Raw genomic sequence first — 14,137 nt, 5'->3', positions numbered from 1 at the left:
CGACCTCATGGACCCCCAGGCTCCTCTGTCCATGGAATTTTCCAGGCAAGAATACTGGAGGGCTTTGCCATTTCCTACTCCAAGGGATCTTCCTGACCCAGGGATCAAACCTGCATCTCCTGTGTCTCCTGCATTAGTGAGCAGATTCTTTACCACATAAGCCACCTGGGAAGCCCTGTTAAGTCAGGTAGTATATGTAAATAATTTAGCTCTGCTCAGGAATGTTATTTCTTTCCTTCCCAACCATGAACTCAGGTCATCCCCACAATCATTACACTCTGAGGGTAGTATTGATGTGAGAGTTGGACTATAAAGAAAGCTGAGTGCCAAAGAATTGGTGCTTTTGAACTGTGGTTTTAGAGAAGACTCTTGAGAGTCCCTTGGACTGCAAGGAGATCAAACCAGTTAATCCTAAAGGCAATCAGTCCTGAATACTCATTGGAAGGACTGATGCTGAAGTTGAAACTTCAATACTCTGGCCACCTGATGCGAAGAACTGACTCATTGGAAAAGATTCTGATGCTGGGAAAGATTGAAACCAGGAGGAGAAGGGGATGACAGAGGATGAGATGGTTGGATGGCATCACTGACTTGATGGACATGAGTTTGAGCAAGCTCTGGGAGTTGGTGATAGACAGGGAGGCCTGGCATGCTGCAGTCCATGGGGTTGCAGAGTCAGACACAACTGAGTGACTGAACTGAACTGAGGGTAGTACTGTCTTCATGCTGCAAATGAGGATGCTGGGGCTCAGAAGAAGCCAAAGATCCACAGCCTTCTCAGTTAGAGGCAGAACCCAAACCCCCTGCCTTCTGTATATTTAGCATGGACTAGGGGGTCCAGCCAACCTTGGCACCGCTGACACTGCCCTTTTCCAGCCCTAGAATCTCAAGCCAGTTATTATATCTCCTTGAACCTTGAAAGATGAGGCCCACCTCATCAGGTTGGTGTGAGATCTCGGTGAGCGAATGTTTGGGGAGCACTGGGTGCAGACGCTGTCCATGGAAATCACTTCCCAGCCTTCAGATCCGTCATCAGTTTGACCCTCACAACAGCCCAACGAGGTTGATGCTGTTACGGATGAGGAAACTGAGGGTCCGAAGGTGGAGACTTCGCTGCGCCCCTGGCTATACTTGCTTTGTGGAGCTGGTGCTTGTTTCCAGGTGCGAGAGAGGCTGGCAAAAGGCGATCGAAACTTCTGTGCTGAGGTGGAAGGCAGGAATCCCACACATGGAGGACTGCCAACAGGCACGGGATGGCCACAAGGCAAGCAGATGTGCGCCGTGCTCGTGGCCCAAGTGAGGGCGTTTTGGGGACATCACCTTATTCTCTAATGACCCTAGAAAGGTACAGGTTTTGTCTATTGGTGTTCAACTTGCTGGATTTCCCAGGTGGCTCAGGGGTAAAGAATCTGCCTTGCAATGCAGAAGATGCAGGAGGTTTGAGTTCATTCCTTGGGTTGGGAAGATTCTCTGGAGAAGGAAATGGCAACCCACTGTAGTATTCTTTCCTGGAGAATCCCATGGACAGAGGAGCCTGGCGGGCTACAGTCCGTAGGGTTGCAGAGTCAGACACTACTGAGTGACTGAGCACACACACACATTCAACTTGATACGTGCCCTTTCATACTTTTTCCTGCACTACTATGGCTGAGGAACTGTGTTATTCAGACTCCCTTGCCAGTTGGGCTTCAGTTAATTATTGCAGTGAAAGTCACCTGTGGGAAGTCAGCACGTAGAAGCTGTTTATCCTCTGGCAGCAGGTAAGAGGGCTCTCCTCGGGGAGTGTCTTCAGCCCTCCCAACACTGGTTATGGATTCTTGGGAGTCACCCCAGCCCCGTGTTCCTGGTGGACATGGGCCTGTACCCACGGGCACTTGAAGAGCCATGGAACTCGGGGGAGAATCAAGGCTTTCCCACTATCCCAGGGGTCCCCTGTGGAGTCGTGGCTGCTGCTGCTGCTAAGTCGCTTCAGTCGTGTCCGACTCTGTGTGACCCCATAGACGGCAGCCCACCAGGCTCCCTCGTCCCTGGGATTCTCCAGGCAAGAACACTGGAGTGGGTTGCCATTTCCTTCTCCAGTGCATGAAAATGAAAAGTGAAAGTGAAGTTGCTCAGTTGTGTCCGACCCTTAGCGACCCCATGGACTGCAGTCTTCCAGGCTCCTCTGTCCATGGGATTTTCCAGGCAAGAGTACTGGAGTGGGGTGCCATTGCCTTCTCCGGTGGAGTCATGGAGTGGATACCATGTCACTGGAGGGGCCTGAGCGGTGACTGCTCACCCGGATCTCAGGCTAGTAGGCTCCACCCAGCGATGCCAGAGCCAAGGATGCATGGATGGGAAAGCAGAGGAGCTGGGGAGCAGTGCTGAGCTGGAATCAGATGGACCTGGGGCCGGTCCTCTCGTCACCACCTCCCACCTGCCTCTCAGCTCCCAGAGTCGCTGAGTCTCCAGCTCACCATCAGTAAAATCAATAGACTGATACCTGCCCCTGGGGGTCGTGGGGAAGCTGGGTAGAAAAGTGCACGTGAAGCCCTTTGCAAGCAGAAAGAAGGGAGTGTCTTTTCATATGGAGGGAGCACTCTCAGGCCCTGGAGAAGGACCCTTCAGCTGAGGAGTGATCTGGATTTTCTGGTCCTCCTGATGGGAGGCGGTGGCTCCCACAAGAGGGTGAATGTTCTCTCCACGTGTCCATGTGGCTTGGCACATGTGTAGGCCTGGTGCTGTGCTGGGGACGCTAAGGTGGAAAAGTTTCGGTCTCTGCCCTGAAGTAGTCCTAACGGGAGATGCCACAACCCAGCGAGATCACAAGTCACCATGAGAGATGCATTGAAGGGGTGTGTGGAGGACACATGGGAGCTCGAAGCAGAGGCAGCTCCCCTGGACTTGGGGGTGGAATCACAGGAAACTTCTAGAAGGAGGGGTGGCTCAGCTGAGACCTGAGAAAGGAGCAGGGTTAACCAGATAAAGGAAGCAGGGCTGGGGAGAGGGTCTCAGGTAGATGGGGCAGTGTTGCTAGGGTCTAAAGACAAGAGACATGGAGGACTGTGCAGACAAAGGGTGAGGACTGTGGGGGTGACAGGCTGGAGCAGGGAGGCCAGTCACATCCTGCTAAGTCAGGGGTTTGTATTTACTGCTCCAGGAGAAACCCAACTGGCCTGGGCCCAGCACCAGGCTGATTTATCAGCTCCAAGTGCCAAGAATGGGCGCGTCACCTGTTCTGAAATCCGAGGCATACAGGGACCAGGGTGAATGCTCTCTGCCCCTTGTCCAGTGTTAACCCCAGCTGCCTCGGGCCCCGTGGACTCTAGCCTTGGTTCTCGGCAGGAGAAAAGTTCCAGGAATGGAAATGGCCCCTCCCAGGACCCGCTCCACCCTCTATTCACCTCTTGTCCCTGCTCTTTATCCAAATCCGAGGTCCTCTCTCTCTCCTCACTCGTCAAGTCAGGCAGGAATGAGCACCGTGGTTCCCACGTGCCCTCCAGACAGGTGATTCGCATGTGGAGACCGGACGGGCTCACCCTGGTGTTTCTTTTTATTTTTTTAAAAGTAATTTTATTTACTTATTTTGGCTGCGAGGGCTTTTCTCTGGTTGCAGTGTGTGGGCTGCTTCTCTCTGCAGTGGCTTCTCTGTTGCGGAGCACAGGCTGTAGGGCACGTGGGCTTCAGTAGTTGTGGTTCCCGGGCTCCGTTGCTCCGCGGCGTCTGGGATCATCCCAGATCAGAAACTGAACCCCATTGGCAGGCGGATTCTTTGTTTCTATGGAACAACCAAGGTTGTTTTCCCATCAGAGAAACCCCTTCAGCTGTGCAAAGGGAGGCAGATGGAAATTAAGTAGGAGGGAAGGTGAGAAGAGAGAAAAACACTTGTTACCAGTGTTTCTGTTAAACCCTGCCTCCTCCCACCTGCTACTGCTTGTGGTTTATTCTTCTTTATCTCTGAACCCGGAGTGGGTGGCACCTCCTCCAGGAAGCCAACCATGCCTCCCCACTTCTTAAAATTTACTTTTTATTGAAGTGTAGTTGATTTACAAGGTTGTATTAATTACTGTCCTGTGCTAAGTTGCTTTAGTCACGTCTGACTCTGTGTGACCCCATGGACTGTAGCCTGCCCCTCCTCTGTCATGGCATTCTCCAGGCAAGAATACTGGAATGGGTAGACATACCCTCCTTCAGGGGATCTTCCCGACCCAGGGATTGAACTCGTGTCTTCTGCATTGAAATGTGGGTTCTTTACCTCTAGTGCCACTTGGGAAGCCCTGTGTTAATTACTGCTGTACAGCAAAGTGACTCACTTATACATACGTGTGCATTCTTTTTTATATTCCTTTCCATTATGATTTATCACAGAATATTAAATATAGTTCCCTGTGCTATACAGTAGGACTTTTGTTTATTCATTCTATATCTAAAGGCTTACATCTGCTAATCCCACCCTCTAACTCCTACCCTCTCCCACCCCCATCCCCCTTGACAACCACCAGTTTATTCTCTGTGTCCCTGATTTTGTTTCAGTTCCATGGGTTAGTTGATTTGTGTCATATGTGGGTTTCCACATATAGGTGATATATGGTATTTGTCTTTCTGACTTACTTCACTTAGCTAGTTGTATTCACATTGCTGCAAATGGCATTATTTCATTCTTTTTTATGGTTGAGTAGTATTCCATTATATATACATAATAGCATACACAGAGACACACACACACCCCACATCTTCTTTGTCCATTCATCTGTTGATGGACATGTAGGCTGTCTCCATGTCTTGGCTGTTATGGATAGTGCTGCGATGGGTACCAGGGCACCACACTTCTGCTTTGAATTGATGCTTCTCTGCTTTCCAGTTCTCTCTGCTGGTGTCCAGCTGTAATTGTTGTTGACCATTATGCCTCCCCCACTAGACTCTGCAGGCAGAGTCTTTATAGTCTGAGCCACCAGAGAAGCCTCAAAGGATACTCAACTTCATTTCTCCCCCACCAAGCTTCAGTTTGAATTTGGACTGATTTGAATTTGAAGGAAGATTTGTCCTTGATAATTACTTGAGAACTAAAGACTGACTGTTTGTAATTCTTACTTGCTTGAGCCCACGAAAGAGGAGGTTACTCTGGTTTCTCATACTTTACAAGGGACAGTGGACCTTTTATGGCTCAGAGGCTTTAGGAGTAAGTGAACTGATGGCTCTACAAAGACGACTTTGCTGCTGCTGCTACTAAGTCACTTCAGTCGTGTCTGACTCTGTGCGACCCCATAGACAGCAGCCCACCAGGCTCCCCCGTCCCTGGGATTCTCCAGGCAAGAACAGTGGAGTGGGTTGCCATTTCCTTCTCCAATGCATGGAAGTGAAAAGTGAAAGTGAAGTCGCTCAGTCGTGTCTGACCCCGTGCGACCCCATGGACTGCCGCCTACCAGGCTCCTCCGTCCATGGGATTTTCCAGGCAAGAGTATTGGAGTTGGGTGCCATTGCCTTGCTACATGGCTGCAATAAGATGTTTATGCATGCCATGCCAAATTGTCTCAGTTGTGTTCAACTCTTTGCGACCACAGGGACTGTAGCCTGCCAGGCTCCTCTGTCCATGGGATTCTCTAGGCAAGAATGCTGGAGTGGGTTGGAAAATAAAAAGTTGGTTCTGGAGTATAGTATTTCAGTTCTGGTCTTGGGTATGTAACTAACTGGAAGATGACCTTAGGCGGATGACTCATATTGGACTGTTTTTCCCCATCTCTGAAACAGGGAGGCCTGGGTTAGATGAATTCTGCCACCTTGCATCTTGGTGACTCTGAATCAATGGCTTGTTTACCTGGATTCCTTGGCCAGAATCCCCTGGAGTCCATTTGAGTGTTTGCCTTCCACAGGCTGGACCTCCTCCGGGGCTGTACCACCCAGAGCCCTTTGTCACTGGCTTCTGGTTGGGCTTGGCCCTGGGAGGCAATGGCAGGAGATTGGAGGGCTGGGGGCTGGCGGGGAGGGAGTCTGGCATTCCTTCATTTCTCTTTTCCTCTCTCTTTGGTGTTGTGTCACCAGCAGTAGCTACAACCAGGACTCCAGCTAGTGGTCCTTCCTACATGGCACTAACGGTCACTGGCTTCTGGTAACACTCTTCCCCCGAGGCTCCTTCAGCCCCACAGGCCTGGCCAGATCCGGGCACCTTGCTTGTTCCTTTAGCCCTGACCACACTCATCTAAGCAGTCCCTTCAGCATGCTCTCTTCAACCGAGCCACCTGTGGTGGGTAACGTTTCCTCTTGGGCTTCTGACCCTCCAGCACTGCATCAGGGCTTCACGTTTGTTATCTAATCGGTCCTCACAGACCTCCCGATGCAGCCATTATCTTCCCATTTTACACCCAAGAAAACCAAGGCTCAGAGAAGTTCAGTGACTTGCCTCCAAAGACAGGATTTGTATGGCCCAGCTCCGATGTCAGTGTTCCTCCTATTCCAACTGCTGGTCGTGCGTATCCTCATCTCTTCCCCTGTTTCCAGGCAGAGAGACTTCTCAACCTTTCCATCCTTCATAGTTTTCCTTTCTGGTATCTTGGGACAGGACATTCATCTATCTATGCTCTAATTTTTACGTCTAGAAAATATCAATGTGCCCACCTGGTGTCTTAATTCATCTGTGTTGGCAATAGTTGGTGAGAGCTGTTAGTCGAAACCCTGCTTTCCTGCTCGTCTGCAGTCAGCCCAGGCAGGCAGGGGGCATGATCCTAGGGAAGAGCTTTCTCCTGCTGCGGGGAAGAGGCAGGGATAGGAAAACAGTGGGCAGTCTAATGCCGCCCTCTCTGGCTCCAGCCTTGAATCCTTCAGGTTTGTCTTTGATCTTGGAAGCCAAAAGCCTCTCCCAAGTTTATCCTAAGGAAACAATCAGAGACACAGGAGACCAAGGATGAACAAAGATTGCAGTAGCAAAAAAACTTGGAAACGCCCTGCCTGCCCATCAGCAAGGCGTTGGTTAAATAAATCATGGTCTGACACTGAAAATGACTCATTTGAAAATCCACTGAAACCGGTCTGCATGTGTTGACATGGAAACAATGTCCAGAGCAAGTTGTGAAAGGAAAGGGGTTATAAAAGCGTGCATGTGGTGGGACGCAATTTTTATAAAAAATAATCTTGATCTGTTTTGTTCTCTCGCCACATCCAACCAGGCAAAACTACAACCTGCAGACTTTAGGCCCTTTGACTCCTCACTGATCCAAACACTCGGGCAAGGCCCATTTCCCCACGGGCGGGTGGGGTGTGTGTCCCATCCTTCCTTCACCACGGGTCCCATTCATCTTCCCATCCCTTCTTCCCGTGATCTTTGGTGGGCCACTTTGCTCACTGCTGTGACAGCCCATTGCACTGGGATGAAGTTAGTCATCTAGCCTCCTGCCTTCCTCACTAGTGAAGATGTGGATTCAATTTGGGGGCTCCAGAGCTCAGCCCTTAGTATGTGTTGTATTTTTAAATTTTTTAATTTTATATTAGGGTATAGTCGACTAACAATGTTGTGTTAGTTCCAGGCGTGTGGCAAAGTGATTCAATGATACATATACATGTATCTATTCTTTTTCAATTCTTTTCCCATTTAGGTTATTACAGAATGTTGAGTAGAGTTTCTTGTGCTATATAGTAGGTCCTTGTTGGTTATCTATTTTAAATATAGCACGTATGTGTTTGTAGAGTAAGTGAATGAGTGAATGAACCAAGATGGGATGCTGGAGGAAAGGGTAAAATTGGTTTAGTTTCTTTCACATATATGCTTTAGTCTGGGCCCTGCTGAGGCTACACATAATGTTAGAGGCAGAAGAAATTGGCACCGACACCTAAAAATTCTAAAATGTAGGGACTTCCCTAGTGGCCCAGTGGTTAAGACTCCAGGCTTCAACTACAGGGGTGGGGGTTTGATCCCTGGTCAGGGAAGTAAGATCCACAAGGCATGGCCAAAAAAGAAAAAAGCTAAACTGTAGAACACACCTTTCTAATATCTCATGGAAATGCTTATATTAAAAAAAAAAAAAACATTTTTGAGTCCATTATGCTAGGAGGAAAAGAGAAAGCTCTTCCCAGTAGAATGCCAACTAAACACATAGAAGGAAAGATATGCTTTACCATCTGAACTGCCAGGGAAGCAGGAGGAAAGACAGAGCTACAAAAATCACGGTTTTGCAGCCATCAAAGTATTCATTGATTTAAGCAGATGTGATTCAACTTGATTTTCAAGTTCATTGAGAATCAATAGCAGAGGCCAAAATCATTGGGAGAAACATTAGAGAACAGGCTATTTACACAGTCTCAAGATATCTGCCACAGATTACAGATTATTTACAAAGGGAAAAATGATAGCTTTACAGTGGAGAAACCTGGCGGACACCACCTTCACCAAATGATGGATGTCAACATCACCAATGAGAGGATAAATGGACATCCGGTACATTCCGACGTGTGGCACTGAGAAGGCCATGCCGACTTATGTCATATTCCTGCCAGAGTCCTGTAGCATTTGAGAACCAAATCATGAGGACACCATCAGACACGTGCAGCGAGACAGTGACCTTACTCGTTAAGGATGTCAATGTCTTTAAATGTGGAAGCCAAAGGCTGGGGAACGGTTCCAAATAGAGAGGAAAGAGGCATGACAAGTAACTGCAAAATGTAATTCAGGGTTGGATCCTGGAAACAAAAGTTGGTGTAAAGGGAAATACTAGACAACAGGCAAAATTAGAATGGATTGTATACGAGATAGTAGGATTGTAGTAATGATACTTATGGATTGTATATGAGATAGTAGGATTGTAGTAATGATACTTATGGATTGTATACGAGATAGTGGGATTGTAGTAATGATACTTATGGATTGTATATGAGATAGTAGGATTGTAGTAATGATACTTATGGATTGTATACGAGATAGTAGGATTGTAGTAATGATACTTATGGATTGTATACGAGATAGTGGGATTGTAGTAATGATACTTATGGATTGTATATGAGGTAGTAGGATTGTAGTAATGATACTTATGGATTGTATACGAGATAGTGGGATTGTAGTAATGATACTTATGGATTGTATATGAGATAGTGGGATTGTAGTAATGATACTTATGGATTGTATACGAGATAGTGGGATTGTAGTAATGATACTTATGGATTGTATACGAGATAGTAGGATTGTAGTAATGATACTTATGGATTGTATACGAGATAGTAGAATTGTAGTAATGATACTTATGGATTGTATACGAGATAGTAGGATTGTAGTAATGATACTTATGGATTGTATATGAGATAGTAGAATTGTAGTAATGATACTTATGGATTGTATATGAGATAGTAGAATTCTAGTAATGATACTTTCCTGAATTTGGTAAGGGCGTTATGGTTATGCTTTATTGGAATTTTGTGTGATGAAACATTTTGAATGTACAGAAAAATGAAGAGTATAATAAATATTCATTACCTCGTGTTAACCATGAGTTTGCCATCCTTTGTTTTCTGAAATATTTTAAATATTTAAAAGTAAATTATATATATCTCATGAGTGGTGCTAGAGGTAAAGAACCCACTTGCCAATGAAGGAAACAAAAGATGCACGCTTGATCCCTGGGTGGGGAAGATGCCCTGGAGGAGGAAATGTCAAACCACTCCAGTATTCTCGCCTAGAGAATCTCATGGATAGAAGAGCCTGGTGGGCTACAATTCATAGGGTTGCAGAGACACAACTGAAGTGACTTCGTATGCACGCACACATGATATTTCACCTCTTCATTATGCATCTTTGAAAGATGACATTTTCTTACATAATCCCCAGACCATTAATATAATAGTAATGAATGATAATTTCCTAGTATCATCTAACATCCATCCACATTCAACTTTTCCCATTTGCCTCTCAATGTCTATCTTAGAGTTCCTCTGGTCAAACCAGGATCCTGTCAAGACCACATTTGGTTGTTATATAAGAAAAGCCTGAAATTTTTGTCCTGGATCTTGGCTTTCTTAATCTCCTTCTACGAAGGGAGGGAAGTTCCTCCCTTCGGTGCTTCCCTCCTTCCTTTCTCCCACATTATTGATGGAGAGCATTATGCTGGGTGATTCATCTGGGGGTACACAGATGAATAAGATAAGATCCTTGCCTCGGGGATTTCAGGGCCCAATGAAGGAGGAACAGTCACAGGAATAGGTAATTATCAATCAGGGTGTGAGAGCTCTGCCAGAAACAGATGCTAGGTATTCCACGCGTCTTCAACTTCCATCAGATGATGGAGGAAGAAAAAGAAAGAAAAATTGGTTCAAAGAGGCAGCTGGGAAAAACAACTAAATAAAAGTTTTTTACAGGTCATGACGTGGATGTCAAATTCCCTTAGTCTCTTGGTCCTTCATTCTTAGGAGTGCACAGGAGATGATCATAAAAATCATTTGATACCCCAGTTACTCAGTCTGCTTTTCTCTTCAAAGCTCCTTGAAAGACTCCACCCAATCCACACCTCCTGTCCCAGCCAGCCTTCCATGACCACAAACGTGAAAGCCAGGCTCCCAGGAGGGGGGATGGTCTACACGGGTGGCCTGGGGTAGGATGGAAAGTCCTCAGGGGCTATGACCCTTGGGGCGTGTATCCCATATACCAACCTGTTTTGAGTGCTTGTGCTCATGTGCTGCTTCCAGGGTTGTAGTGGGTCCCCAGACCTGATGAACACTTGAGGGGCTGAAGCTTTGTGGTTAAAAGCATGGGCTTGGAATTCCCTGGTAGTCCAGTAGTTAAGAATCCACTTGCCAACGCAAGGGACATGGGTTCAATCCCTGGTCCCAGAGGATCCCACGTGCTGCAGAGCAATGAAGCCCATGTGCCACAACAACTGAGCCTGTGCCCTAGAGCCTGGGATCTACAACTCCTGAGGCCTGCATGCCCTAGAATCTGTGCTCAGCAACAAGAGAAACCACTGGAGACAAAGCCTGCGAACAGCAAGGAAGACCCAGGGCAGTCAAAAAAAAAAAAAAAAAAGACATGAGCTTTCCTTTCAGAGAAACATGGGTTCAAATCCTGGTTTCCCTGGTGGCTCAGACGGTAAAGCATCTGCCTGCAATGCAGGAAACCCGGGTTCAATCCCTGGGTCCTGAAGATCCCCTGGAGAAGGAAATGGGGTGGCAACCCACCCCAGTATTCTTGCCTGGAAAATCCCATGGACAGAGGAACCTGGTAGATTGTAGTCCATGGCGTCACAGAGAGTTAGACATGATGAGCGACTTCACTTTCTTTCTTTCTTTGGGTTCAAATCCTAGCTCCAACACTCACTCGTTCCTGTGGCTTTGGGCAGATTCCTGAATCTGACTTTGATGAAATCATTCTGAAGTCTGAACTTTACTCTGATGTGGAAAATGATGCAGTTTCTCCATTTCAGGGTTTCATTGTTTCCCTGTGCCATGGAAATCTTTCCTCCTTGGAGTCCTAGCCATTCTGATAGAGAGCTACATCCTGCTAAGACCAGCCCAGTTCCCAGCCTGATTTCTCTGATGGAGCCTGGGAGGTTTATTCACCTCTGTGGGCTGGACAGAGACAGTGTCCAGCAGAGAGTGTCTAGCAGACAGTGTCCAGGCAGAGAGCAAGGGCAGCTGTCTTGCCAGGGCTACTGGTCAAATGACCCCAAACAAATGTTCTCTATTTTTCTAACAAATACCATTGTGTGTGTAGTTTGGTTGAGGAGAGATGCAGAGTGATATGCCCTGGGTTGGGGGAAATATTCTTGTACAGCCTACTTTTTAGTAGGCTGTTCACTGTGTTGCTGTTCGCTGCTCTTTAATTAAACACCGTTTATGGGCACACAAGCACCTTCAAAGTTCCCATGGGCAGTGCTGACAATCCTCGTTCAAAAGCTTTAGACCTATCGCCCTAAAGCTTTCTTTAGCTCACTGCTGGCCAAGTGAGCTGGAGTCTGGAGACTTTTAAGAGAATGTTGGCCCAGATTCCTAGGATCATATGATCACACCATCTCAGAGTTGGAATGAATAGTTGGTGGTTGTCTGATTTAAACCGCGTCATTTTCCAAATGAGGAAACTGAGGCTTAAATAGGGGAAATGACTTTCCCAGGGTTGAGAAAGCCATTAGTAGTAAAACAGGGGCCAGAATTTGGTGCCCCTTTATTCTGTGATAGCCTTGTCATGGATGGGGCTTTCCAGGTGGTGGTAGTGATAAAGAACCTCCCTGCCAACGCAAGAGACATTAGAAACTCAGATTTGATCCCTGGTTTGGGACTATCCCCTGAGGAGGGCATGGCAACCCACTCCAGTATTTTCGCCTAGAGAATTCCATGGATAGAGGGGCCTGGCGGGCTATACAGTCCATGGGGTTGCGGAGAGTTGGACACGACCAAAGCCACATAGTACACTTACCATGGATACGCCCCATGATCGTGGAAAGTTACTTGTCCTCTGCTGCTTAACTGTTTTTCTGTCTGTTGGTCTCATGAGAATTCCTGCCAGACAGAGAACAGTCATGAACAGATGTGAAGATGAGCATGGGCCATAGAAATGTGTAATGAGACTTATCCTATTAATAGCAGGACACGCTTTCAGTTGGTTTTCCAGTTTCATTTCGCATTTACTCAAACAACTTCTCATGTAACCCTATTGAAGCTGTGAGCCACATGGTCCAGTCCTAGGATTAGTTACAGAAGCATAATCCAAATAAACCAAACCATGAAAAGGGAATTTAATATTTTTCTCATCTTTCTGAAAGGACATTCAGCAGGCTTCTGTGTACATCCCATGGCAGCATGTCTTTTTCTTTAAATTTTTTTCATAGTAAGTTATTAAAAAAAAATTACTTATTGACTGGGCTGGGTCTTCGTTGCTGTGTGTGGGCTTTCTCTAGTTGTGGAGAGTGGGAACTACTTTTTAGTTGCGGTGTACAGGCTTCTAATTGTGGCGGCTTCTCCTGTTGCAGAGCATAAGCTCTGGAGAGAGTGGGCTTCAGTGATTGTGGTGTATGGACCTAGTCGCCCCACACCATGTGGGATCTTGCTGGACCAGGGATTGAACCCGTGTCCCTTGCACTGGCAGATGGTTTTTTAACCACTGGACCACCAGGGAAGCCTGGTAGCACATCTTAAAGTTCTCTGGACTCTTGCTCAATTATATATATATCTATATCTATCTTGCACTCTGAAGCTGTTCCCTTACCAGAACTTTGAAGAATTTTTTCCTTCTCCACCAGCTGCAATGGCTTCCACTTACTGAACTTCCTCTTTTTTTCTCTCTTCATTCTTTATTACATCGATTGATTTGGCCTGTTTTCCTTACATCCTTCTGCTTCAACCCCTTTGCTACTCTCTTTCCATGCTGACTCTAGACTCTACACCAGAAACGTCTAGGACTTAATCTCTCGGGAGATGAGGGAGGAAGAATTAGGCTGTCAGTTAGGAGTCTCTTGAGCAGGTTGGGTAAAGGGAAGAAGTCTGTAAACAGTAATCTATTTTATCCATCATGGGTATTTTCCCACAAATGATTTTTTTCAAATATCTTACTACTGTCCCTAGTCTAATTAAACTTTTGATATCGCTAGTGCAGATTTCTTTTTACAATGAAAGTGAAAGTCACTCAGTTGTGTCTGACTCTCAGCAACCCCATGGACTGTATAGTCCATGGAATTCTCCAGGCCAGAATACTGGAGTGAGTAGCCTTTCCCTTCTTCAGGGGATCTTCCCAACCCAGGGACTGAACCCAGGTCTCCTGCATTGCAGGCAGATTCTTAACCAGCTGAGCCACAAGGGAAGCCCAAGAATACTGGAGTGGGTAGCCTATCCCTTCTCCAGTGGATCTTCCCAACCCAGGAATCAAACTGGGGTCTCCTGCATTGCAGGCAGATTCTTTACCAACTTAGCTCTCAGGGAAGCCCTTATTTATACAATACACAACCTAATTTTGCATGCTTGCCTCATCCTGAACCTGTGTTAGCAATAAAGATAAAGAAGACCCAAGTCATATTGTTATGCTGTACACCTTAAATGTGTGCAGTGCCGGATGTCAATTATATCGCAATAAAACTGGAAGGAATAAAAAACCTTAAAAAAGTTGTAGATTTTATCTGCAAGGAGATCATAGGTTATATGACAGGCACAGAGACAATTATAATACTGTGTGTCTAGAATTATAATAGAGGTATATGGA

The 14,137-nt window shown here is 46.5% G+C and overlaps 1 long non-coding RNA gene across 2 annotated transcripts; it reads right to left on the bottom strand.

Moving 5' to 3' along the window:
• Window positions 1–3,514: 3,514 nt before the first annotated feature.
• LOC147359566 (uncharacterized) lies at window positions 3,515–12,519 on the bottom strand. 2 transcript variants are annotated; one of them, XR_015140893.1, is made up of 3 exons: window positions 12,362–12,519; window positions 6,592–6,843; window positions 3,515–3,803 (listed from the first exon to the last, which is right to left on the bottom strand). It is a non-coding gene; the product is annotated as an uncharacterized LOC147359566 (long non-coding RNA). The 2 variants fall into 2 exon arrangements; XR_015140892.1 differs by lacking the exon at window positions 12,362–12,519 and adding an exon at window positions 10,603–10,969.
• Window positions 12,520–14,137: the final 1,618 nt, after the last annotated feature.

This window comes from Bos grunniens, chromosome 14 (genome assembly GCF_055505025.1).
Source record: "Bos grunniens cultivar Pamir isolate PY7600 chromosome 14, Bosgru_T2T1.0, whole genome shotgun sequence".
NCBI classification, from domain to species: Eukaryota; Metazoa; Chordata; class Mammalia; order Artiodactyla; family Bovidae; genus Bos; species Bos grunniens.
Note: the sequence above shows the minus strand (reverse complement) of the source record. Positions and strands in the feature narration are given on the sequence as shown.